Source organism: Piliocolobus tephrosceles, chromosome 6 (assembly GCF_002776525.5).
Source record: "Piliocolobus tephrosceles isolate RC106 chromosome 6, ASM277652v3, whole genome shotgun sequence".
NCBI lineage: Eukaryota > Metazoa > Chordata > Mammalia > Primates > Cercopithecidae > Piliocolobus > Piliocolobus tephrosceles.
This window is the reverse complement of record NC_045439.1, coordinates 140094016-140121995: the sequence shown is the minus strand read 5'-3', so window position 1 is coordinate 140121995 and position 27980 is coordinate 140094016. Positions and strand designations below refer to the sequence as shown.

At 48.9% G+C, this 27980-nt stretch overlaps 1 long non-coding RNA gene across 1 annotated transcript; it reads left to right on the top strand.

Annotated features, from left to right (window-relative positions):
- Positions 1-1809: 1809 nt before the first annotated feature.
- LOC111548290 lies at positions 1810-26362 on the top strand. The gene is made up of 3 exons (XR_002733356.1): positions 1810-1988; positions 15703-15953; positions 26073-26362. It is a non-coding gene; the product is annotated as an uncharacterized LOC111548290 (long non-coding RNA).
- The last annotated feature ends 1618 nt before the right edge of the window (positions 26363-27980 follow it).

The window sequence follows — 27980 nt, the reverse complement described above, 5'->3', positions numbered from 1 at the left end:
GAAGCCTACGGTGTTTGTCTTCTTGTGATTATTAGCTCCATTTTAAAGGAAGGAGGCCGTGCACAGTGGCTCATGCCTGTAATCCCAGCCCTTTGGGAGACCGAAGCAGATGGATCACGAAGTCAGAAGTTCAAGACCAGCCTGGCCAACATGGTGAAGCTCCGTCTCTACTAAAAATAGAAAAAATTAGCCACATGTGATGGAGGGCGCTTGTAATCCCAGCTACTTGGGAGGCTGAGGCAGGAAAATCACTTGAACCTGGGAGGGTGGAGGTTGCAGTGAGCAGAGATCATGCTGCTGCACTCCAGCCGGGGCGACAGTGCGAGAGTGTCTCAAAAATAAAATAAAATAAAATAAAATAAAATAAAATAAAATAAAATAAAATAAAAATAAAGTAAATAAATAAAGGAAGGAAATGGGGCTGGGCATGGTGGCTCATACCTGTAATCCCAGCACTTTGGGAGGCTGAAGTGGGTGGATCATTTCAGCTCAGGATTTTGAGACCAGCCTGGGCAACGTAGTGAGACCTCATGTCTACAAAAAATACAAAATTTAGACAGGTGTGGTGGTGCACACCTGTAGTCCCAGCTACTTAGGAGGCTGAGGTGGGAGGACTGCTTGAGCCCAGCAGGTCGAGGCTGCAATGAGCCATAACTGTGCCACTGCACTCCAGCCTGGGTGACAGAGCCAAATCCTGTCTCAAAAAATAAAATTAAAAAATAAAGGAAGGAAATGGAGGCTCAGAAAGACTAAGCCCCTTGCCCACAGTCACCAGCTGGTTAGTGCCAGCTAGGATTTGACCCAGGGCTGCCACATAGCTCTTCTGAGTTAGCTGGCATCTTCACGGGTCCTCCCTACTCCAGGTGAAATAGCCTGAGGTACATTGGTGTCGCAGGTGTGAGAGCAGGTATGAGGGGAAGCCCAGACACCTGGCTTTGGCCCTAGAAATAAGTTAAGGAGGCTTTGGTTTTTATGATCACTCCCTTGAATTCGGCATGAAGGTATTAAGCCAGGAGGAGCCGCGGAGGATGCCAAAGTCTTTTTCTCCTGCTCTCTGAGGCCCAGCTGGCTTTTCTAGGCCCTTTCCCCTGGAAGGCAGGACAAGGGTTAGACAACTTCCCAGAAAGGACACTGTGAGACATCCTCCAGAGCCTCTGCCTCACACCTGGTTCGCATTGCTCATTTTCCACGACAGATCTTTCTGGTGGCCCAATGTGTCAGCATGTCTCGGCCCAGGGGAGTCAGGGAGGCTCAGAAACAGACCTTAGCCTCAAAGACCTTATGGAACTAGGTGATGGCAGTGTCACTGGAACATAAGTGACCACAGGGAGGTGGGACTGGCTGAATACTCTACCAGAGGCTGAGTGAAAGGAGTAAGGAAGTCCACGTGCACAGGCCATTTCCAGGTGGGGTGGTCAGGGAAGCCTTCCTGGAGGAGGTGGCACTGAGGTGGGAGGACCTAGAGGGAGGTTGAGGAGAGGGAGGGGAAGTACAGCCCCCATAGTAGGAACAGCCTGAGCAGGAGCACTAAGGCCTGTGAGTGTCTGTCCCTTTTGTTACTATGGTTAAGGCAGGGTCTGGGTCCTCACTGTCTCCAGCAAGTTCTCTGTAAGAGTGCATGGTTAGTGAGGGATTCTGGGGAGGAGGGAGACACGGGCTTTCTAGAGAAAAGAAAGGAGCTGTGTTCCCTCATTGGCCTCAGTCTTTCTCTTCCCTCTCTTCATACCTCTTAGAAGTACAGACATTGCAAAGCCCATCCATCCCCCTTCAGAACTAAAGCCACCCCTCTGATAGCTGCATCCTTCCCTAGGAAGAAATAACTCCAGTGACTGCCAAGAGCCCCTGCCAGATGCTCCTCCCCACCACCCTGGCATCTTGTGCATAGTAGGTCTTGGGAAATGCCTCCATCATGACTGCTACTGGAAAGGAAGGCAAGTCTCCTGTTTGTTGCCCAGAGTGCTGGCTGTGAGTCACCTGGAGTTTCCTAGGTGAGTAAGTCAGAAGGTTGAGGGAGGGGCAGGAACAGGCATGTGGAAAGAGAGAAAAAAAGCACTAATATTTCAGAGGAAGGAGTGGGCACCCCCTGTTATGGAGAATTCATGAAGTTGTCAAGCAGGTGGTAGCATTGACTAAGACAACCTTTAAGACAGAGGAGGTTTTAAGAAGCAGATACGAGGAACGGTGGTGAGAGCAGTCACTCCCAAGCACAGGGAATAGCATGGGCAAAGGCCCAGGGGTGGGGTGGGGATAGTGTGGGCCACACACAGGAACAAATGGACGTGCCCTTTGGCTGAAAGCCGAGATGGGTAGAGAGGAGTCTTGGCATTGAGTTTGGAGATGAAGAGAAAGGCCCGAGCATGGCCACTCTGCAGTGGGACTCTCTTGGGAAGGGCATGGAGAGCCTTTGGAAGTTCTTTTATGTATTTATTTATTTTACTTTAAGTTCTGGGATACATGTGCAGAACTTGCAGGTTTGTTACATAGGCATGCATGTGCCATTGTGGTTTGCTGCACCCATCAACCCGTCATCTAGGTTTTAAGCCCCTCATGCATTTGGTATTTGTCCTAATGCTCTCCCTCCCCTTACCTGCCACCCCCTGACAGGCCCCAGTGTGTGATGTTCCCCTCCCTGTGGAAGTTCTTGAGCAGACAATGTTAGGAAGGGTAAACAGGCAACAGTTTCCACAATGCACTAGAGCCCAGAAAGGAGATCCTCAAGGGGTCCCATGCAAGAGGTAACAAGATACTGAGCTACTACTGTGTGGAAAGGAGCAAAGAAGGATGAGACAGGACTTATCAACAGGCCATCCCACAGAAACACAGGACTTCTAATCCATCTTCCTGTTTTTCCATTGGGAAGACCAGTAAGAATTGCCCGAAGTCACCCAGCTGATTAGGTAGTTGACATCTACTACAACTAGGATGGCAATCCTTAATCGATTGGTAGTGGCTGCCTGAAGGGTTCTATTGAGATGTTCTCAGGCCTCATCCCAGGTGAACTGGAAAGAGTGGCGTGATTGATTAATGATGTCTGCCACTAGCAAAGGAATTGCAGAATGGCTTGAGCTCCACCTGTTTGTTGTCTCTGCCCGGGTAAGCCTCTCTGTGCCCCAGGGTGAATATTTCTGTCTTCCCCAGCTTATAAAATACTTGCAGGGATCAACGAGATCATGTGTACAAAAATATTTAAAGGCTAGCAAGTCTGCCTAAGTAGGAGGGGTTGTTCCCATGATTATGCATGCCTATGTTAGCCACCTTGATCCTGGTGGCAGAAAAAGCACACAGCCCCCCAACATCCTCAACAGCTTTCACCCACCAAATGTCCCTAGTATATTGACTTGGTTGTTGACTAAGGAAGGTGTAGTCACAGGTAGCTGCCCAGGGGCTGAGACTGGGGAGCAGATGGAGGCCTGACATATTTTAACAACTGCAGATTGAGGGCTCCGTGAGTCACCCAGCTCCTCGGCACATGGAATTGAGGGCAAGGCCACTTTCATGATCAGAAAGAGCCTGACACTGTGAGAAGGTGCAGCCAGTGAGCTGTTTCTGCCCCATATTGTTTGACTCCAGCCTTCGGGCCACCATGGGCTTCACTCTGTCCCCTGAACACCATGGCATCAGGTTAGCCACAGGCAGGCCTCCTGTCTGTACCTGTGGGTCGTGTCTCCTTACCTGCTTCCAGAACAGTGGATCCTGAGGGCTGGGGAAGACCTTTCCAGTGGGCTCGGATCCACAGGGATTTTCTTTCCATGGGGGTTTTTGTAGGGAGATGACGTGGTGAAGCAGAGACTAGATTCAGACTCACAGGACCCAGATCGTGACCCCAACTCTGCCACCCACCAGCTGTGGGACCTTCAACAAGGCACCTAACCTCTGTGCCTCTGTTTCCTTATCTCTGAAATGGGGATAAAATGATCTGCTCCGCTCAGCTCCGTGGGAAGTGTAAGATTTACCTCTCTGAAATAAACTTGCATTCTCAAAGAACTGCCATGTTTTGAAAGATCTGTCATACCCATTTTCATATTTGAGTCTCACAGGGCTCCTGTGAGGTACACAGGGCAAGTGTGCGTGTAATCCTCATTTTACAGAAGAGGAAATTGAGGCCCAGGGTCAAACTGCCAGTTAATGGTGAAGCTGGGCCTAATTTCAGGTGCTTGTGCTCAGCCTGTTGGGTGAGGGAGTGGTGGGGGCACCCTGTCTGAGAGCTCCAGTCAGGTGTTGAAAAGCCAGAAAGGGGACCGCCACTCAGCCAGGTCTCTGCCACTGCCCTTCTGCTGTGGGGATGGGGCAAGGCTGCAGTCCCCATAATCTCCTCTGTGCCGTCACATACCCTCTCTTCCTGTCACACGCCTTTCCCCTGCCCATCAATCGACTCAGTGAGAGTCTCTCTTCCTTGGAGAGGCAGTTGCACAGTACCCATTGATTGAGCCCAGCCTGGAGTTGGGAGCAGAGTAAGTGTGTATTTATTTGTCCCTGTGGGGTCCCTGTCGACCCCCTCGGTGACCTTTGACTCTTGTGTCTGGATGTGGAACATCTGCCTGAGTCACACAGTCTCTGCCTCTCAGGTCTCCTGGAGCCACCAAAATGATCACATTTCTTGAATACCCGCGTAGTGCCAGGCAGAGCCCTGTGTGGGTTCACATAGGCCACCACTGACTCCTTACAGCTCCACGAGGTGTGTCAGTGAAGGAAGCTAAGTTGTCCTCCAGCAACCTCTCATTTCCATGGCCTCTACCAGGTTTGTCTCTCACTTATGACTTTTGAAGGCTGGTAGGGACTTCTGTTCCATGTCCTCTTTGTTCTTACTCTGCAACCCAGACTGGCAGAGCAGCTGCCGTCAGAAACACGGCTGGTCCCCATGGCAGAGAAAAGGCTTGGAGGGCATTGCATCAGTGATGACACGAGCCAGCCCAGAAATGACATACATCATTTTTGCTCAAAAGCCATTGGCCAAAATGAGTCTCATGCAATCACTCAGGTGCTGAGAAACACTTGGGAACAGGAGCAGGGGAAGAACAGCATTAATTATTCCCATCTTATATTTGTGGGCATGGCAGTTGGAAGCCTGCTCAAGGGCACACAAGGGAGTAGCCACACTGGGAGCTAATGCAGTCATGGTTGTCCCAAAGCTGAGCCCATTCTTTGGCACCATCCTGACGCTGAAGAAGGCTGCCCAGGGCTCAGGAGCAGCCTAGGGATGGTTATAGGGTCTCCAGGGACAGGATGATGTCAGCAGGCCTTTGGGATGGATGTCCTGGCTAGGGCCACTTTAATTTGTGGCATGTTGAAGCAATGATTAATTGACAAAGTGTTTCCAGGTGGGATTGTCAGGGAAGCCTTCCTGGAGGAGGTGGCACTGAGCTGGGAGGACCCTTCTTGGCCAAATCCTTTGTGGAAAGGACACCTCTGTTCAACAAAGAGGTACCAAGTTTCTCCCAGATGTCTAGCCAAAGCCTCACAGTCCAGCTGAGGAGCTGGGATGAACACAAATGACAATCAAAAAGTCAGTCTGAAAGACTGGGGAAAGAACACCCTCTTCAAGAAATGGTGCTGGGAAAACTGGATAGCCATATGCAGGGGAAGGAAACTAGGCCCTTATCTCACCGTATACAAAAATCAAATCAAAATGGATTAAAGACTCAGATGTAAGACCCGCAACCACAAAACTACTAGAATAAAACATGGAAGAAGTGCTTTAGGACATTGGTCCAGGCAGAGATTGTATGAGTAAGATTTCAAAAGCACAGGCAACAAAAACAAAAATTGACGAGAGGGACTATATCCAACAAAAAAGCTTCCGTAGAGCAAAGGAAATAATCCACAGTGAAGAGACAACCTGTAGAATGGGAGAAAACATTTGCAAACTATTCATCCAATAAGGGACTCATATACCAAATACAAAAGGCACTCAAACAACACAACGGCAAAAAACAATCTGATTTTAAAATGATCAGAGAACCTGCATAGATATTTCTCAAAAGAAGATAGGCAAAAGGCCAAGAAGTATATGAAAATATGCTCAGTGTCACTAATCCTCTGGGAAATGTAAATCAAAACCACGATGAGATATTACCTCACCAAGTTAGAATGACTCTCATGCTAAGAAAAGACAAAAAATAATGAATACGGGCAAGGATGTGGAGAAAAGGGAACACGCTGTTGGTGGGAATGTAAATTAGTAAAGCCACAATGGAGAACAGTATGGAGCTTCCTCAAAAACCTACAAATAGAACTACCATATGATCCAGCAATCTCACTAGTGGGCATTTATCCAAAGGAAAATAAATCAGTATATTGAAGAGATATCTGCACCCTCATGTTTATTGGATTGAAGCACTTTTCGCCATAGCAAAGATACGGGATCAACCTAAATGTCCATAGACAGATAATGGATAAATGTAGTGCACACAATGGAATATGTCGAACTACAAAAGAATGGAATCCTGTCCTTTGCAGCAGCATGGATTAACCTGGAGGACATTACATTATGTGAAATAAGTCACGCATGGAAAAATAAATACTGCAACTTCTCATTCATATGTGGGAGTTTAAAAATGAGCTGGTAGAAGTCGAGAGTAGAATTGTGGTTACTAGAGGCTGGGAACAGTAGAGGAGAGGTTGGTTAATGGATATGAAGTTACAACTACTAGAGAGGAATACCTTCTAGGGTTCTGTAGCACTGTAGGATGAATACAGTTAACAATAATTTAGTGTATATTTTCAAAATACTAGAAGAGAGAATTTTGAATGTTCACAACACAAGGAAAGACTAAATGTTTAAAGTGATACATATGCTAATTACTCTGATTTGATCATTACACATTGAATATATGTATTGAAATATTCTGTATCCATTAGATATGTACAGTTATTATGTGTCAAGTAAAAATCAAAGGAAAAAAATTTTTACAAGAGTCAGTCTGTCCTTAGGACTAGAAAAGTAGATGATTGGACAACCACATCTTCTACTTTTGCTGCCTCTCAGAACTCACTAGAAAAACAGTAAATAGTGGCTTAAAATATATCTGTATATCTGTAAAGATTGGGAAGCAGAAGAAACAACAGCAACAAAATATTGGAAGATGGAAAGCAGATGGGCCACTGTATATGAAACCCAAGAAAATTGAATACTTACCCAGTAGTGGGAAAAGCAAGAGTCAACCAGGCTTTACATTCAGAATTTTTAGAAGGTCCAGAAACTGGAGGCTCCAGATGCCTCTGGAAGTGGAAATGAAGAGGGGCTAAATAAGGGAACTGACTGAAAGTCTGTTTAAGGAAAAGACAGACCTCTCTCTCTACCTCTAAAGAAATTGATGTCTACAGCTAGCTCTCTCACTCCCCGCAAAGATTGGAGGTTGTTTTCTTGAAGGGGTAATATAGGAGGGTCTCTTGACAGATGGGTACCAGCGAAAGTTGAGGGCAGAGGTCCCATATCACCTGCTGGAGAATTAAGTGAGTATATTGTTTTGGTGCTGACACCACCTCCGTCCTAGCCCTCCACCCCTAATCTCTACCCAAGCCCTGGCAGCCAGGCTTCTCCTTTCAGTCAGGAGACTGGAATAGTCCTTCCTGAAGAATCTGAGCACCTCAAAAAGACGGGGATGCTGACATTAGGAGCTCCCCAACTAAGTGACCCGGCAGATCTCCTTATAGGGGCACCTGCAGTTGACAACTCACTTCTAGCTAGCTGACTCGTTCCTTATCATCACACGTGAGCCCAGAGCCAGAGATTCACAGGCAGCTGAAGAGAACCTCTAACATGAAAGATTGCTATATATCTACCAAACAAACAAAAAAGCAATTTGGAGGAGTAAGACTCTGCAAGGGAAGAAATTGCAAAATAAACAAAGAAAACTTGTCATTACTCCAGAAATATATGAGATGTGCCATGAGAAAAATCTTCAACAAATTAAACTTAACAGAGTTCAACTGAGCAAGGAACAATTCATGAATCAGGCAGCCCTGGAACCAGAATAGGTTTAGAGAGACTCCAGCATCGTCTTTTGGTCAAAGAAGATTTATGGACAGAAAAAAGGAAAGTGATATACAAACGAAATGAGATACAGAAACAGTTGGATTGGTTACAGCTTGGCATTTGCCTTATATAAATATAGTTTGAACAGTTGGCCATCTTTAATTGGCCAAAACTTGGTGATTGGCACAAGAGTAGGTTATAGTCTGTTTACACATCCAATTAGGCTGCAGTTTACTATGAACAGAGAAACCTGTAGGTCAAACTTAAAATATGTAAGAAGATGCCTTTAAGATACACTTAATTTAACAGATGAGATTATAATCATGAAACAAGAACGGGATCCTATGAAAAAATTATAAAAATAACTCTTCCTTTTCACTTTCTCTCTTCCTTTCAATGGTCCATTAGGTGGAGCAGCATAATGTGGGTGTGCTCTTGGAGGTGGGGGTCTGGGGTGGTCCAGTGTCTGAGTCCATGTTTTGTTGCTTTAACAGAATACCTGAGACTGGGTAAGTCATAATGAATAAAAATTTATTTGACTCATGGTTCTGGAAGCTGGGAGATCTGAAATCCAGGGTGTGCATCTGGTAAGGGGTTTCTTGCCTTGATATAATATGGTGGGAGGCTGCACATGGCTGAGAGAGCACTCAAGAAAGAGAAGGAAGGGGGCTGAGCTCATTTTGATGAGGATACTGCTCCTATGATAATAAACCCAATCCCACGATAACAACGCTAATCCATTCACGACAACAGAGCCCTCATGGCCTCATCACCTCTTAAGGGTCTCACCTCTTAACACCGTTGCATTGGGGATTAACCATATAATTCTGCTCCTGGCCTCCAAAATTCATGTCCTCACATACAAAATTCATTCCATCACAATGGCCCCAAAAGTCCAAAGTCTCATCTAAATCAGATATGGGTAAGACTCAAGACATGATGAATCCTGAAACAAGTTCTTCTCCAGTTGTGAGCCTATGAGATTAGACAAGTTACGTGCTTTGAAAATACGACAGTAGGACAGACATAAGCTAGACATTCCCATTCCAAAAGGGAGACATAGGCAAGAAAAGAGAGGTATCTGGTCCCAAATAAGTCCACAACCCAACAGGGCTCATGTTAAATCTTAAAGTGGAAAATAATCTTGGACTCCATGTCCCACCTTCTGAGCATACTGGAGTAGGGTTGAGCAGCCCCACTCCTACGCTTTGCTGGGCTCAGCCTACAATGCGGCTCTATGGATTGGAGTCTCGTGCCTGCAGCCTTCCTGGGAATGTGGTGCACACTGGTAGCTCCATCATTCTGGGGTGTCAGGAGTGGTTCCACCGTCATGGCTCCAGGAGGCATTGCCCCAGTGGGACTCTCTGTGGCGGCTGTGGCAGCTCTGCCCGTGTGGCAGGTTTCTATCTAGGCCCTCAGGTTATCACATGACATCTTCTGAAATCTAGATGGAGGCCACTATGGCCCCACAGCTCATGCACTCCGTATCTCTGCAGAGTCAGCATGATGTGGTTGCTTCCAAGGATTACTGTGCCTTTCAGAGCTGCAGCACGAGCTGCCACTGGGCCTGGTTGAGTCATTGCCGGGGCAGCCAAGGGGCACTGCACCAGAATACAAGGAGTGGAGTCCTGAGGCAGCCCTGGGCAGCAAGTGCAGAGGTCCCACAGGCGCCTCTCTGGATACTTCGGCGTCTAGGTCTGAGCTTCCCTTGAAGATTTCTGAAATGCCTTGTAGACCGGGACTCCCTGGAGAAATGGCTGATTCAGAACTGGGGCAGAGAAAGTACAAGATGAATGTGGAGCATCTTGTGGGGCCAGAAAGCAAGGAAGTGCTCACAGAATAATGGGGACATGTCAAAAGGGCACAGGCACCTCCCCAAAGGGGCTCCCATTGGTAGCACCAAAATATGTAATGTCGGTAACAGGTTATAATCCATTGAGTAAAATAAGAAACTACGAGTCCATATTCACATGAATAAATAAAGAAATAAATTGAACAGGATACTTACTTGGCATCAAAAGGCCTCCCACAAAAATACGTACCAGTTACAAAGAGCAAAAGAATAAGTCGCAGGGAGAAGTCTGGCAGATGCCACCCTCATCGAGTGATCAGAATGGACATCAACAGGAATGGAGCAGATGGAAACCCTGCCCCGCCTGTGGGCTGCAGCAAGGAGACAGCATCACAGAACCGCCCTGCGGAATTCCCGCCAGAGATGCAGGACCTGAATCTAGTCATGAGAAACATCAGACAACCCCAAACTGAGGGACATCCCACAATCGTGCAGTGGTGGGAACGCCAAGGAAATGCTAAGGAGCTGTTGTAAACGGAAGCCGACTGGGGACTTTACAACTACAAGAAGCATGATTCTGACCTGCATTCTTTGCTACAAAGAACATCATGGGGAAAATGGCAAAACAGTGCAGCGGCTGGAGATTACGTGGCAGTGATGCTTCACTGTTTATTTGCTGATTTTGATGGCTACAGCAAGGTTAGTTAGAAGATGACTTTGTTTACAGGAAACAGGCACTAAAGTATTTGGTGGCCAGGCACGGTGGCTCATGCCTGTAATCCCAGCACTTTGGGGTCAGGCGTTTGAGACCAAAACCTCGTCTCTACTAAAAATACAAAAATTAGCCGGGCGTGGTGGTGGGCGCCTGTAATCCCAGCTACTCGGGAGGCTGAGGCAGGAGAATTACTTGAACCCAGGAGGAGGAGGTTGCAGTGAGCAGGGATCGTGCCATTGCACTCCAGCCTAGGCCACGGAGCAAGAGTCCATCTAAAAAAAAAAAAAAAAGAATTTGGTGAACCTGGAGAGTGATTTCAGCAAGTTACTCTTAATGGTTGGGGGATAGGGGGAGAATTACTTGTACTGTATTGGCAACTTTTCTGCATGTATGACATTGTTTCAAAATGAAAAATAATTAAAACTTAACAGGTAACAAAAAGTGAAAGGGCCTTTGCTTTAGCTTTGGGAGAACGTGTCAAGACATGTTTCTTTGTTGGTGCGAGGGCGCCCTCTTGTGCTTATTAAGGCACAATACAGCACACAGCCCCAAGGGGGGTCTGACACTCCGTTCCTCCTCTACAGCTGTAGATGTCCTCAGAGGTCATCTCATCCAACCCCTTGTCTCTGGCCAGGGTTTCTCCTCACCTAGATCATAAAGATACCTGTGTCTTCAACCTCCAGAGTTCCAGAATCCCTTTCTGGCCCTGCCGCTGAGAACTGCCCTGGTAGGTTCTCTGGACATGAAGTAAGCTATGAGCCAGTGTGATGAGGGGCTGGGCCAGCCACAAGGGCTGCAGAGGACGGAGCCCAGCGGGAGGGCTCCTAACCTCTGCCCCGCCTTGGGCACATCACCTTCCTGCTCGTAACTTCAGTTTCTTCATTTCTACATTGGAAACCATAAAACTTGCCCAGACTTTCATGGGAGCTAATGAGAGAAAAAAAATGGGTCCCAGTTTCCAATTAATGGGTGACCACATGTCCAAGCCGCCTGGGGAAGGCCTGATTTACATCTGCTCTCTGGTGTAATTACTACTGACCCCTCGTTCTCGCTCACAAATGTCTCTGTTTGGAAAATACATCATCTGGTCACCCTACCAAGTGTAGATGATATCCCGGATGAATGATAAATCACACAGTCACCCTGCCACCTGTGGACTCACTTCCTAATGGATTTTCCAATGGTTTATTCCCACCCATTCTGCTTTGGACATGACCCTTGTCAGAGCAATGAATGCAAACTCATGTTAGTGCTGCCATTAACAAATCACAGAGTGAGTCCCCTCTGTGAGGTGAGTTATATCTACCTTTGGGGGCTGGGCATTTGGTGGCCAGCTAGCAGAGCAGAAGCTCTTTCTCTGGAATTCCAGCATCCTGGGCAGGCAGCTGGGCCCCAGGGGCCTGAGTGCATAGGTTACAAAGCGAATTGTTGAAAAGGATATTTAAGATCATAGTTTAGTTTTGTGATGGAGGAAAATGAAAGCAGCATCTCAGTCCCTCTTTCTGGAAAGGGGAATCCAAGGCGTTGAGTGCTAGGGTGGGGCAGAGGTGGGTGAGGGGTGAGCAAGGGTGACAGTGTTTGTGTGTTTTGGGGGCTGCCACCAGATTTGGTCATCCTGGGATGGATCTGGCTTTTCCTGGGGTGGGGGCAGGCCTGGGAGGATAGGGTGCCTTCAGGATCAGGGAGAGGGTGACAAGGTACCTGGAAGAAGATGGTAGCTCTGGATATTCTGCTGAGAGAGGAGATGAGGAGGCTGTGAGTTCCTGAGATGGGGTCCTGTGCCTGCTCCCCAGTGCAGGCAGGTCCTTGTTGGGCTGGTGGTGGGGGTCAGGGGACTGGACAGGGGTCTTTGGTGGCTCTGTGCACAGCCAGCAGAGTGGAACATCTCAGTAGCTGGCTCCATGAAGCAGGGGCCAGAGGACAAAGAACAGGTACTGCAGCAGACATTTGCAGAGGAAGTGGCAGCATCAACGTCAATGTTACAGCTTGGGCTGTGGGCCCGGCCCTACCCCATGTCCTGGGACACCAAGCCCATGCACAGCTTCTCGTAGGATTGAAGAAGGGGCGGAGATATAGGGTGCTGCAGAAATGCTCTAGGAATTGGCCCTTGTGGGCCAGGCATGGTGGCTCACACCTGTAATCCTAGCACTGTGGGAGGCTGAGGTAGGCAGATCACTTGAGGTCAGGAGTTCGAGATCAGCCTGGCCAACATGGTGAAACCCCTTCTCCACTGAAAATACAAAAATTAGCCAGGTATGGTGGTGGGTGCCTGTAATCCCAGCTACTCAGGAGGCTGAGGCAGGAGAATCGCTTGACCCTGGGAGGCGGAGGTTGCAGTGAGCCAAGATCATGCCACCGCACTCCAGCCTGGGCGACAGAGAGAGACCCGTCTTCAAAAAAAAAAAAAAAAAAAGAAGAAGAAGAAGAAAGAAAGTGGCTCTTGTAAAGGGGGTATGGAAGGCATGGGGATACAGATGAGCTAGATTTAGAAAACTGAAGGACTGGGACGTTTCTTAGACCCAAGTGTAAAGAAGGTTTCAGACCAGCTGCAGGAACCCAGTGAGTTCCTCTGAGAGGGACCAGGCTCTCAGGGAGCTGGGCTTGGGGTGCAGCAGAGACTTGGAGTTCAAGTTTCATTTTTTTCATTATTATTTTTAAAATGGACATTTGTGTGCAAAGGGCGTATGTTCTAGAAAACAGGTAATATGAGTGTTTCTACGAGAGGAGGTCATTGTGACGTGTGCGGCTGAGTGGGGCGCCTTCCATGGCCAGGTGCTTTAGGACATGATCTCAAACCCTCACATCCACTCTGTAGACAGAGACTATTACCCTCATTTTTCAGATGGGGAAACTGAGGCTCCGTGGGGCGCCATGATCCCGCTGAACTCTTACAGGCAGGTAAGCGATGGGGCTGGGATTTGTCTGTCTGTGTTGTGGCCGCTACACCCTACAACCTGCCTGCGCCGTACGCCAGCTCGGTCGCTCATTCCCTGGGCCTCTTTGGGTTTCAGGCCCTGGCCTTTGGAGCTGTGGAGGGAGAGCTCGTGAGGAGGCCTGGAAGACCGCGACCCTGTGGAGGCACCTGGTGGTGGCCTGGGGATCACTGATGGGTGGCAGGGTCAGCAGTCAGAAACAGGAGCTCTTCGTTGCCCAGGCGAGGACAAGCCAGGGCCCCAGGACACCTCTGTGCCTGTCCCTGGCCTGGCCCCAAACCCTGCACTTCACTTCCACCTTGCAAATCTTGCCAACTTGAACCCTACAGAGAAGGGGGTTCTGGGAAAAGCAGTTCTGAACCTCAAGGGAGAGCAAAGGTGCCAAGTGACACCCTGGCCCAGCGCAGTGCCCCTAGGGCCTGGCCTCGCCGCTCCGGGTGCCGAGACCTCCTTTGTAAGAGAAGATCCTTCGCCAGCCCTGGCCTCCTTGGGAGACTCCACAAACGCGCGTGTGCAGGGAGCCTGGCAGCTGCTTTGTGCTCAACGCACGTCACTGAGTCCAAATAGAAGGTCTTATCTTAAAACATAACTTACAGAGAGCGCGTGGGAGAGCTTCGTATCAAGGTAGCAGCTGTGTCTTCAGTCTCCTCAGTGTCCTGAGGGTACCGTCAGGCCTCTCAGGGCAACTGGGGGCTCTGGGGGAAGCTGCAGTTGGGAAGACGGCTTGGCAGCTGCCCCTGCCCCTGACACACACTGGACATGGACACAGACCAGCCCTGCTGGGCTCCCTGCCACAGCCTGGAGATAGTGTGGCTCAGCACTGCGGCCTTGACGGGGGCCCTGGGCTCCTACATTCTGAAGGGAAAGAAGGGGGAAGGACGGAGACAGGACAGGGAGGTGGGGAGCCGTTTCCATCCCTCTCTGGTTTCCTCTCCCCATCCTCCCGTCTCCTCTCTGACCATCCTAAGGGGCCCTCAGTGATGTACAGGTTACAGAGTCCCCCTTTTCTCCCTATGGCCCCTGCTCTGGCATTAAGATGTGGGGACAAGAGAGGCAGAGCAGGGCCCTTTCCCTGCCCTGCGGAGCTGGCCATGCTGGGGGTTCAGGCTCCTGACTCTAGAGCAGGCTCTAGTAGCCTGGGCAGTTGCTTTCAGAGAGGGCTCTGTGCAAGTGGCCCCATGCTTTCTCTTCCTGAGGGTAAGCACCACCAGAAGGAAGCCTGGCCTAGGGATCCCGGAATGAAGCCAGACTCCATCACCCCTCTCTCACACCAGTCCCTAACTGCCCCCAAACACCCCCTCAACTTTCCCCACAGAATTAGCCAATTAGAAAAAGCTTCTCTTCCCAGCGGCTGTAGAGAGGCAGCCCCAAATGGGGTGGGCTGTGCTGGGACAAGGTACAAAGATGCTAGTCTGAGTCCAGCCCCTGATGTGGGTGGCTGTGAACCTTTGGGTGAGTTTCTTTCTAAGCTTTGGACCTGAGTTTCTGCCTGTGATGAGCAAGCTCGCCCCTGCCTCCCCAGCCCATAGGCAGGATGGGTGGAAAGTGAGTTCAGCCCCCAGCACAGTGCCAGGTGCATGGTAGGCACGCAATGAAGTACAATGTGGGATTTTTTATCCCCCCCGAGACAGGGTCTTGCTCTGTTGCCCAGGCTGGAGTGCAGTGGTACAATCTCAGCTTACTGCAACCTCCACCTCCCAGGTTCAAGTGATTCTTCTCCCTCAGCCTCCCGAATAGCTGGGATTACAGGCACGCACCACCACTCCCGGCTAATTTTTGTATTTTCAGTAGAGACGGGGTTTCACCATGCTCTCCAGGCTGCTCTCGAACTCTTGACCTCATGATCCACCCACCTGGGCCTTCCAAAGTGCTGGGATTACAGGCTTGAGCCACTGCGCCTGGACTTTTTTTTTTTTTTTTTTTTTTTTTGAGACAGAGTATCACTCTGTTGCCCAGGCTGGAGTGCAGTGGCACAACTGCAACTCACTGCAGCCTCCAACCCCTGACTTCAAGCAATCCTCCCACCTCAGCCTCCCAAAGCTCTGGAATTACAGGTGTGAGCCACTGTGCCCGGCCTACATGTATTGTTTTTTGTTTGCTTGTTTGTTTGGGACGTAGTCTCACTCTGTCACCCAGCCTGGAATGCAGTGATGCGATCTTGGCTCACTGCAGCCTTGACCTCCCAGGCTCAAGTGATCCTCCTACTTCAACCTCACCAAGTAGCTGGAACTACAGGCTCATGCCACCATGCCTGGCTAATTTTTTGTTGTTGTTGTTGTTGTTGTAGAGACGGGGTTTCGCCAGCTTGCCCATGCTTGTCTTGAACTCCTGGACTCAAGTGATCCGCCTGCCCTGGCCTCCCAAAGTGCTGGGATTACAGGCTATCTATTGCTAAAGAAAGAAAAAGCACTAATGGCTGAGGCTAGAGAGAGCTTGCTGAGGAAGAGGGAACATAAATGGGAAATACCGGCCTGGTAAAGAGGTGTGGCCAAAGGACAGCATGGAGCAGAGCCAGGATGAACTGCTCTGGGTGAAGAGGTGAATCTGGGAGCTTTGGAGCGGGTATATGGAGAGTGAGCTATTGATCTGTTTCCAACACCAAGTCCTCTTTGAGTGGTGCCACCTCTGTGATGACATCTCCATCCCCTTAGCTCTGCAGGCCAGAAACCCAGGAGGCGGGTTTAGTACTTCCCCTCATCCCATATCCAATTCATCTGCAAGCCTTGCTGAGTTTGCTTCTTAAAAACCTCTTGCATGTGGTTATTACTCACGCCCTGGCAAACCATGAGAACAGGAGAGGGATGGGCGTGAAGGCTGGGCAGCCAGAGGGGTGGACTCCCGTGGTCCCGAGCCCTTGCTGCATTTGTGCAACACACCCTGGTGTGTGGCCCGGGACGGAACAGAGCCCCACTTTGCTGCGCTGAGGACGCGGGCATCTGATCGAAGCTTGGCCCCTTTGCTTCTTCCAAGCTGGAGGTGGATTATAAGTGAGTGATGAGAAGAAGTAAGGCAGTTCTGTGCTCATCCTCGCAGCAAGGCCCAAGGCCAGTGGTGGCCACCTCACCTGGTAGTCCCTACAGTGTGGATCCAGCTGGGGACAGAACGCCTGGCTTCCCTCACCCCCATTCATTTCCTATGCTTGAGTCTCCCACCTTCACATCAGCCCTGAGCACTGCTCAAGAGCCTTCCGATGTGTTCCCTGTTTAATACATGGTTGGTTTCTGTTAGTGTCTGGCTACACAATGAGCTGCAATCGAACCCAGGAGTTCAGAGACAAGGGGAATGGATCAGGATTTGGGTGGAGGGCTTCTGGAAGGAGGTAGGACTTGAACAGAAGTTTAAAGGGAGGGAGAGGGCTTTCCAGGGGAAGGAAAATCTGCCCACAGTGAAAGGAAAGCTCGAACAGTGAGCAGCAATGAGGTGAGGGAGTGTTTCTGGGAATAGAAGGGAACTTTGGGGGCTCCCTAATTTATAGCCCCTTCCTCGTAGGACCAGCCCCGACTCTAAGTACCTATCACTGTCATTTCACTAAAATGAAAACTGCCTCAAGATTCATTTATGCATATGGCTTTCATTAGGAGGTATGATTAACTCGCTTCATTTGTTCATTCATCAGATTTAATTGGGTCTCTGCTTAGTGGCAGGTGCTGTGTTGCTCACTGGGGACACTGAGATGAATACATATAATCCTTGACCAATCCACAAATTCAGTTCAGAGGGACAGACAGGTACCATTGCAATGCAGTGAGGCAAGGCTATGCTGGGGAATTATACGAGCTTTAGGGGTACAAAGGAGGCAGCAGGGACCTCTGCCTGAGACGAGTCAGAAAAGAACTTCAGAAAGTAGGTTTCAGTTCACACTAACATGTCAGTGACTAATATGGCATGAGATCTGTTCCTGAGACAGATAAGCAAATTAATGTCGGCCTCATTAACCTGGGGTCAGGATTGACAGACAGGTTTTGACAGCCAGGAGGCAAGCAGGATAGTGCTGTAGTGAGAAGCATAAGCCTTAACACCAGAAGACCTGGATTCAAGCCTCAGATCTGCTATATATATGCCCTCTGACCCAAGCCAATGACTTAGCCTCTCCGAGCTTGTTTCCTTAACTGGAACATAGGAATAAAATGAGGATTTACCTCAGATAATTTGGGGGAAGATGAAATAAGATAATACAAACAGGGTACCCAGCACACAGTTAACACTCAGCACTTGTCAAATAAAAAGTCAAGCTCACTCTGAAGAGGGGAGAGGGGAACTAAGAAGAATGAAAGGCCTCAAAAGTAAGGCTGAGAAAATAAATGTAAATAATAGTAACCAATGAATATTGCATGTTGTCATCAGTGCACGTACAGATATGCTTTTCTCTTCATTTAATCTTCCTCACAACTCTGTGAAGGAAGTCTCATCATCTTCATTTTTCAATTCCATATGTTGCAACCGCTTCCTTTTATAGAGGAGAAAACTAAGGCTCAGAGGGGAAGCCATTTCCCCAAGGCCTCACACACAGCGTGAAGATGCAGTCTGGGTCTTCAGGCCACGCACCTGTGCTTTTGTTTGAGCCTCGTAATGTGGCTGCCTGGGAGGGCTGGAGGGGACCCTGGCCTGAGCCAAGGCTGGGAGGCTGCACTGGGCGCTGCAGACTGATGAGGAGACAGAGCTGGCTGAAGTGGAGGCTCTGCACTGGGGAGCTCCCAGAAGGGTTCAGTAGCGATCCCTGACGGAAGATAGACAAGTGGGCAGGGAGGCGAGGCAGACGCCTTACAAATGAAAATGCAGAAGCCAAATGTTGTAGCCTTTTTGGGGCAGAGGGCTGGCCTGCAGGGACTGAAGACAAGGTCTGGTGGCAGAGCTCTGGGCTCCTGCACTGGGGGAATGTCCTCCCTGGGCCAGGCTTTTCCACATATCTCCTCTTGCCCAAGTAGACATTATAATTCCTCCTCTGCCATTCAGAACACAGAGGTTCGGAGAAGTGCAGTCACTGGCCCAAGGTCACAGAGAAAGAAAGTGGCAAACCATCACTCAAACCAGGGTCTTCTGTCTCTGATGCTATATTCCTTCCAAAACATGATCCTAGCAGCTAATGAGAATCATTGACGACTGACTAGGAGCCACAGACAGTGCTGAATCCTTTACCTGGATTACTTGTAAACTGTAATGTCCCTCCCTGGTTTTATGTAATAGGAACCTCAGCCTCAGAGAGGTTATGTGAGATGCCTGAAGCCACGCAGCATTACAACCCAGATTTTTCTTGACTCAGAAGCCCATACTCCTTCCTCTATAGCTTGTTTCCTGAAGTGTGTTCCATGGGATGCCCATTGGCATCCTGGCAGTGGAGGTGCTGGTGAACAAATATTTTGGGAAACATTGGGTTAGACAGTGATCTTCACGTTAAGGTTTCTCAGAACCTGTAATAACCTATTTTGTGACTCTCTGACAGTGGAAATTCGTATACACAAAAACTGATTTGGTCCTTGGAACTCTTTTATCATTAAACATTGCATTTGTTGGAAATGATTTTGTTGAGTTGCAAATAAAAGAACAACCTCCCTCAGTAGTGGCCAGGAACCTGTACAGAAATAAGCAGTCCAGGGCTGATGTGGTGGCTCAGACATGGCACTGGGAACCCAGACTCCTTCCAGTTTCCTGCTCTGCCCTCCTTAACACGTAGCTTTCATCCTGATGGTTGCAAAATGGTCTCAGCCCTTTCAGGCACTACAGCCACATTCCAGGCAGGAAGAAGGAGAAGGCAAGGTGCAAAGGTGAGTTTGAACCTTTATATCCTGGAATCATCCTCCAGCTGACTTCTGCTTGCATCTCATTAGCCAAAAGTATGTCACATGATCACTCTAGGCTGCAAAGGAGCCTGGGAAAGTGAGTATTTCTAAGGAGCACATTATCAGTCGGATGGAATCAGAAGTCTATGGGTAAGAAAGAAGGGGAAGATGGATACCACAAAACTCCTCCTGGGATTAGTGTTCTATGAACCTAATTTGGAAAATGTTGCTCTATACTCAAGCACCACCTCCTCCCCTTTATTTTTCTGCCCAAAGTCAACTCACTCTTCAAGACCTACAGATAGTCCCTCCTCTGCCAAGACTCTCAGATTTCCTTCATCTCCTAATCCATACCCCTTCCTCCTTGGCGGTTTATGCACTCCTTATCAGTACATTGTGGGTTGTGCAAGAGTGAGGAACACGGATGTCCATCTTCCCTATTTTGCTACCTATCTGCTGCTGGAGGGCAAGGACATATCTTAGTTGCATAGGTATCTACTGCAGGGCAAGCCCTGGCACAAAAGTCAATTAATTGTATGAACGGAGTGCAGAGGCAGAAAGTGGTTCAGGATGCCTTGCTTGGTTAATTGAAGTAAGCACCAACTTAAGCCAGTACAAACAGAAAAGTAGACTCTTCAAGAAGGATCCAGAGGGCTTTGGGGAACACAGGGCCAGAACACAGGCAGGGCTCAGGACAGGATGGGACAGTCTGAAAGGGCATTAGGATGCCAGGCAGCCTCTTTCCACATGTGTTATTTCATTCCTGTCTTAGAACCATAGGGCTGCTGTAACAAAATACCATAAACTGGGGGGCTTATAAGCAACAGAGATCTATTCCTCATGGTTCTGGAGGCTGGGAAGTCCAAGACCAAGCTGCTGGCAGATTCAGTATCTGGTGATGGCCTGCTTTCTGGTTCAGAGATGGTGCCTTCTCACTGTGTCCTCACATGATGAAAGGGGCAAGGGTCTCTCTGGGGTCTCTTTTATAAGGGCACTAATCCAATTGATGAAGGCTCCACCCTCATGATCTAGTCACAGGCCCCACCTCCTAATACCATCACATTGCGGGTGAAGGTTTCAACACATGAATTTTAGGGACAGGCAAATATTCAGACCAAAGCAGTTTTGCACTGTCTACAGCCCACTTTTCTCTGCATCTCTGTCTAGGAGGCAGGAAGAAGATGGTGGTCCCTCGGTTCCCAGTGTAAATCAGCTGCAGACCCAACTGACCCACTTGGTCCAATTCCTAAGCTTAGGGAATGACTCTGAGTAGCCCAGCTTGGATTGGGTATCACCACCTGTGTCTTCCCAGTGTGGGCGAATCAACTGAGTCCACCAGAGTGGGGTGGGGAGAAGATAGTAGGGCTCATGAAGTGCAGTGGGTGAGGGACAGTTAAAGCAGATACCCCAAGATGTGACTACCTCAACTTCAGATATTGTCATATAGCAGGGGTCAGCAGATGATGATCCATAGGCTAAATCCGGCCTGCCACCATTTTGGTAAATAAGGCTTTATTGGAGCACAGCCATGCTCATTCATTTATATATTGTCCATGGCTGCTTTCACACTGCAACAGTGGAGTAGAAGAGTTGTGACAAAGATCATGTGACCTGCAAAGCCAGATTTTTTTTTATCTGGCCCTTCATAGAGCCTGTTTGCCAATGCCTGTATTATAGGGAAGAAGAATGTCTATCTAGGAGATAGGGGGCAAGGATCTGTCTTTCAGATCTGTATCTCCAAAGGCCACGGCAGGGGAAGCTGGATGGACTGATGGACAGACAGACAGATGGACAGATGGATGGATGGATGGATGGACGGATGAATTAGAAAGGCAGAAGCTGGAGCCGCTGCGAGTTCTCAGACCACTTCCTTGGATTTTGAGCAGCACAGAGGGATGCTGGGGAAGGGTGTTTTTTCCTCCTCGTTCGCTCAGCCCCACATCTGCTCTTAATTGAGGTGTAGTGGTACAAGCCTGATTGGGAATAGCAGGGGCTGGGATGTGGTGAACATTAGGGAATAGTCACTTGGCGGGCTCCGGAGCTGCCAAAAACGAAAGTGTGCCGCTCGGCCAGATGTTCGCTCATTACCATCCGCTCTTCCTCAGAAACGTTTTAAGGGAACATTTGTTTGTTGAGGAAACACAGCTGTTCCCAGGGAAATGGGTTTCCCTCCTTTGGGCAGAGAAGCGGGGGAGGGGACTGTCGGAAGAGGGACACTGGGGACGCCGTGGGTGGGTGGCAGTGAAAGACTCTCTGTCCCGCCAAGGGCAGGGGTCTGTGTGGACCGCCCTTCCTGACGGACATCCATCCATCCTTTAGAGACTGTCAAGTCCTGGGGCTCGCATTGCAGCCTGACTTTCTCCACACTCGTGCCAAGGAGGGACTGCTAGCTGGGTTTCCCAAAGAAGGAAGCAGAGGCTGAAAGGTGAAGTGACTTGACCAAGGCCACAGGCTCATCAGTGGCTGAGCCCAGTCCTGCAGCTGGACTCTGGTCACTAAGACTCTGGCCCATGCACTGGACCCTCATGCTCTGGCTTAGAATGGGGTGTGTCTCCTTTGGGTCTTGGCCTTAGAATCTCCACTTTCCAGCCTGCTTGCTCTTCTGTCTCTGCATTTCGCTTTTAATTTCCTGTATCTCTTTGTCTTTTCCTTCCCAACCCTGGGCTTCTGTGTTTTCCACTTGATTCTGCCTGCCTTCCACTCTGCCCTTCTCGGGGGACCATGTCAGCATCTGTGGGTGTGCAGCTCCGGCTAAGCAAGGCTCTTCCTCCATCTCCGTCTCCCTGTTTCTCTGACTCACCCCCTGAGTCTCTCTCCACTTCTGTCTTTCTTTGTGCCCAACCAGTGCCTGAAAACACCATCTCGGTGTCTGGGGCAGGATCTGTATGATTTTGCCTGCACTGGGGCAACTTACTTCTCTCTCTCACTGGCAAATATTTCTGTTTTTTTTTCCAGATTGTGCTTTTCAAGTTGTGTGTCATGACTACTTGTGGATCATGAAATCAATCAATAAATGCTAGGTTGTGACCAGTAACTAAAAAAAAGAAAAAAAAAAAATAGATAGCAAATATCCGAATGTGTTGTACATACTGTTTTGTGAATTATTTGTTTCAGTTCTCTGTATGGACCTGGATTCCAGTGTAAAATATTTGCACAATGAGATTTGATTGAAAATGTTTGAAAATCATTGAGTAAAGGTGCTTTGGCCACAAGTAGCAGAAAAGTCTGACCCAAAAGGCCCCCAAAGAAGGAATTAATTATCACCACTACAAGAAGTCCAGGGCCCAAAAGGCCCCAAAAGAAGGAATTAATTATCTCTACTACGAGAAGTCCGGGGGGCGGGGCTGGACAGCATCATCAGGGAGTCAAGTTCTTTCCTGTTTTGCCCTCGGCCCTCCTCACTGAGCCGGCTTTCTGCCCTCATGGTCACAAGGTGGCTGCTGTGGCTCCATCCACTCTGACAGGTCCAGGAGAGAAGAAGGAGCTGTCTCCTCCCCAACACCCCTTTGTAAAAACCACGAAATCTTTCCTCTCACATTTCACTGGCCAGGACATACGCCCATCCCTTAACTCATCACTGGCAAAAGAGGCAGGTTTACCATGAATAGCTTTCACTAACCAGAACGGAGCCCTTCCCACAGTGGGTGGCTGTGCAGAGGAGAGTCTGCAACAGAGGCCGGGGGCTTCTCTTGCCAAGGAGAAGATGGAGAAGCCTGTGGGCTGCGCTGCCACCATCTGCCCCAGCCTCTCACGTCCCTTCTGCCTGGGTGCCTGCCTCAGTGTCCCTTTAATCCCTCTTTTGGTCTGTCTTGAGGGGAGGCCATGGCATGTGTGGGGTATCATTTAGGCTCTCTGTGTTCATTTCCTGTGGCTGCTGTAACAAATCGCCACAAACTGGGTGGCTTAAAGCACAGAAATCGATTCTCTCACGGTTCTGGAGGCCAGAAGCCCCAAATCAAGGCCGGCAGGGCTGGGATTCCTCTGAAGGCTGTAGGGGAGAATCCTTCCTTCACTCCCCCAGCTTCTGGTGGCCCTGGGCATCTTGGTTTGTGGCAGCATCACTCCTGTCTCTGCCTCTGTCTTCCCATGGTGTGAGCATGTGAGCCTGTGCGTGTGTGCGAGTGTGAGCACGTGCATGAGTGTGCATGTGTGAGAGTGGGTAAGCCTGTGCATAAGTGTGTGTGTGAGCATGTGAGCCTGTGCATGTATGTGAGCGTATGTGTGAGTGCGTGCATGATCCCCAATTACATCTGAAAAGACCTTTTATTCCAAATAAACTCACATTCACAGATTCCTGGATGTGGGAATATATTTGGGGGTCACCCTTAAACCAAGGCAATAGGGACGATGGGCTGTTAGAAAAACATCCCTGACCCCCCATGAGGGTTATAGGGCCCCATTGTTTCTATTCACTGTGAGCCTCTTAGACCACACTTGGTAGCTTCTGCTGATGAGGTGACTCACGGTGGACCCGTCCATCATTTACACTAATGAGATAATTCAGGATAAGGATTGGCTATGTCAGGAAAAGCAGTCATGGCATTAGAGAGCTGGGGCTTTGAGTCATAGCATATCAGCCTGACCTCTGGGGAGGGGAGGTGTGCTGGAGATTGAATTCCATCATGTGGGCAGTGATTCCATCAATTACGGCTATGTGAAACTCCAGTAAAAACTCTGGACACTGAAGCTTGGGTGAGCTGCCCTGGTCGGCAGTCTTCTGAGTTGGTCACATACAAAGCTGAGAGGGTGATGTGTCCCTGAGTGTGTGGTGGGTGCTTTGCATTTGAAATCCACCCATACCTTGTATACATGTCTCTCTCTCTGGTTGGCTCTGATTTGTAACCTTCTGCTGTAATAAAGCTATAATGGCCAAAAAGACAAATGCTGTAGGATTCCACTTATACGAGGCACCGAGAGGGTCAAATTTATAGACACTGAAACTGCTTGTTCCAGGGTGGTTGCCAGGAGCTGGAAGGAGGGATGGGGAATGGTTGTTTGATGGGTACAGAGTTTCGGTTTTGGAAGGTGACAAGTGTTTCGAAGATTGGTTGCACAACAATGCAAGTGTGCTTAGCACTGCTGAACTGGACACCTAAAAATGGCTAAGATGGTAAATTTTGTGCTATGTGTATTATTAAAAAAATTATAATCTTAAATATAGTGCCTTTCTGAGTCCTGTGAGTCTTTCTAGCTAATTATCAAACCTGAGGGTAATCATGGGATCTCCTAAATTTGTAGCCAACTGGTTAGAGTGTGGGTGGCCTGGGGAACCTGTGAGCTTGCAGCTGATGTCTGGAGTGAGGACAGTCTTGCAGAAGACTATGCCCATTGCCTGTGAAGTGTGGCCATGCTCCACATAGATAAGAAAAGGGGAGGAAGAAAGTGAGAGCTGACTTTTGCACCAAGTGGCCTTTGGAATCCCACCCAGCCCTGAGTTTCTATCATTCCTTTACCAAGACCCCCCAGCTCCGGAGCACTGCCCCCTGCCCACCACCACCTATCTGTTCCACTTACCAGTGCTGGGCTCCTTCCCCTTGATTCCCTTTTTAGGATGTGTGTGTGTATGAATGTGTGAGTGTGTGTGTGAGTGAGTGAACATGAGTGTGTGTGAGTGGGAGCGTGTGTGACCCTGTGTGTGTGTATGTGAGCACATGTGTGACCATGTACATGAGTGTGCATGTGTGTGACCATGTGTATGAGTGTAAGTACATGTGTGTGAGCGTGTGTGTGCAGGAGTGTGCATGTGTGAGTTTGTGTGTGAACATGTGTGAACATATGCGTGTGTGAGCACTGTGAGAGTGTGTGTGTGAATGTGTGTTTGTGTGTGTGAGCATGTGTGAGCATATGCATGTGCATAAGCATGTGTGTGTGCATGAGTGTGCATGTGTGTGTGAGCATGTGAACATAGGCATGAGTTTGAAGCACGTGCATGAGTGTGATCGTGTGAGCGTGTGCATGACTGTGCATGTGGGAGAGTGTGTGTGAGCCTGTGCATAAGTGTGAGTGTAACCACGTGCAAGCATGTGCATGAGTGTGTGTGTGAAAGAGCATGTGAGCCTGTGAATGTGTGTGAGAACATATGTGAGCATGTGCTTGAGTCTGCATGTATGAGCGTGAGTGCACGTGTGAAGGTGTATGTGTGAGAGTGTGCGTGAGTGTGCATGTGTGAGTGCATTCTCTTCCCATCAGGACTGTGAGCTCCTCTAGGCCTAGAACTAGACTTTCTACCTTTCTGTTACTTGCACCACCGAAGTGTTTCCTGATGAAGGGATCCAGACTTCTCTCTCTTCCCAGCCTGAAGGGCTGCCTCTTTGGTGGGCAGTCACTGCCCTGCTTCTATCGTAAGAGTTTGTTTCTTTGAGTTTGTGCTGGATTGCTCTTTGGAGTCCTTGTAGACAACAGGAAGGAAGAGAGCTGTTCAGCTACAATCCAGCACAGTCACTAACAAAGCAAACAAAACGCTGCCTGGCTGCAACCTGAGCTGGCCACCCCCACCTGTGGTCCTGAGGCCACGAGGAGGGATCAGACCCTCCTTCCCTAGGATGACCTCGCAGCCCCTGGGGATGCGAACTGTTTAATTAGAACACCTTCAGTCGGAAACGCTCATCCATTTATAGGGAAAACAGCAACAGGCTTTTAAGGACATGCCATAAGTTTTACAGTTATTGGATTTTTCAACTTGTTTACAAAAGCAATATTGTTAAATGGCCAACGGCCAGGCCCAGTTGTTTTTCCTCCTGTGCCTTCTGACGACAGGAAAGCACATTATCTCCCCCCAACCAGCTCCCGGGAGGTGTGTGCAACTGCATTCCATTTTGCTATCTGTTTAATTATCCATTCAGCCCGGCTTACACTTAAGCTCTTTCTCGTTTGTTCACAGCCAGATTTGCTCTGGAATGCAGCAAAGAGCTCCTTCCCGCTTTCTCAGCCCCTGCAGCAGCTCCTGCTTCACTCCGAGAAAATGCCAGCCCCCTAAGAACCTGTCCCTTTGGAACAGTAGATCCAAAAGCTGACCCAAGAGACCTTGAACTTAACAACTCTGTGTCATGGGCTCCTTCTTAATAATAGAAAGAAGATTGCTTTAGAAGGCTGGTTTGCAAACCAGTCTGCTGGGCACTAGAAGCCTTGGGAAGATTTGAAAAATAAATCTTATTGGCCTCACCACTTCACGTTCTGACTTAGAGGGTGTGGGCTCTCTAATCTGATTGTGTTTTTTGTTTGTTTGTTTGTTTTTGTTTTTGTTTTTGAGACAGAATCTTACTCTTTTCACCCAGGCTGGAGTGCAGTGGCGCAATCTCGGCTCACTGCAACCTCCACCTCCGGGTTCAAGTGATTCTCCTGCCTCAGCCTCCTGAGTAGCTGGAATTACAGGCGTGCACCCCCATGCCTAGCTAATTTTTGTATTTTTAGTAGAGACAGGGTTTCACCATATGGGTTTAGCTGGTCATGAACTCCTGACCTCAAGTGATCCGTCCACCTCGGCCTCTCAGAGTGCTAGGTTACGGACATGAGTCACCGTGCCTGGCCTAATCTGAATTTTTGAAAGTTCCTGCAGGTAATTTTGATACCTAGCAGCTGGAGCTGGAGTCCTTTGGCCTTGATCACCTCTGCCTGTCTTTGCCCCTGAAGTTCTGTGATGCTCTCTCCTCACAGGTGGAGGGTGAGGGTGGGAGGCCAGGCCTCCTCCCACTCTTCTTACCAGCACTGGGTAGGAACTCCACACCTGTCCAGCTGGCTGGGCTTGAGTGAGCTCACACCTGGAAAAGTCATCTCAGGGAAATATCCAGGTGGACAGGGCTCAGAAATCATGCAGCTGTGAGTAACTGGGAAGCACGGATGAGCTGATGTGAGGGTTTTGTGAATGGTCTTCTCATTGAACATCTGTACTGGCTTAGCAGTGTCTGCGGGACCTGGGAAAATGCATCCCTGGCCCAGGTTTCACTGGGAAAGCACCTCCAGATGAAGGTGGACTTGACCACTGCTGCTGGCTTGGCTGAGGGCTGTGGAGAGGAGGGTGAGGGGCAGGGAGTCCAAGGTGGGAGCCCCTGCTCTTAGCAGCCCTGGTTTGTCCCCAGAGAAGTAGGCCACAGGGAGAGGGGCCAGGAGCTCCTGCATTCAAACTTCCTCATCCCTCTCCTCTGCAGTAGTTGGAGTGAGGACATTAACAACAGTAAAAATCAGACTAATGCTTAACCTCACTATTGCGTTCTACAGTCTATAATGCACTTGCACATCCATTATCTTGCTCTGTCCTTAAAATATCTCTGGGATATTGGCAACATAACTGTCAGATGGGGTCCCCGTTTGACAGCAAAGGCGACTGAGAGTCCAAGACAGGACTGAGTGATTTCATGAAGATCACAGGGCTGCTAAGTGGAGGGGCTAGAATTTGTCCCCAGATCTTCTAATTCCAAGTCCACAGCCCCGTGGGTCTCCTTTATCACAATACACTTAGTCATGCATGGGGCTTTCACTCTTCTCAAAGTACGTCCATATACAGGACTCTACATGAATAACTGAGCTAAGCAGGGTTAGGTTTTGAGTCCTCAGTTGAAAACTTAGGAAACCAAAACTCTTTTAAATTCTCCTTTGAACTATCTTTTAACACCTTATTGGTTCCTTCACTAATTAGTGAGTTATGACCACACAGTCATAACCCTTGTGAATCAGAAGCTATAAGAAGGAAGGCTGTAAAGCTGGGTATGGGGGCAGAGAGCAGAAAGAACAGGATGTTGGGACTTAGTCTGTAGCTTTTACAAGCTATGACTCTGGGCAAGGTACTTAAACA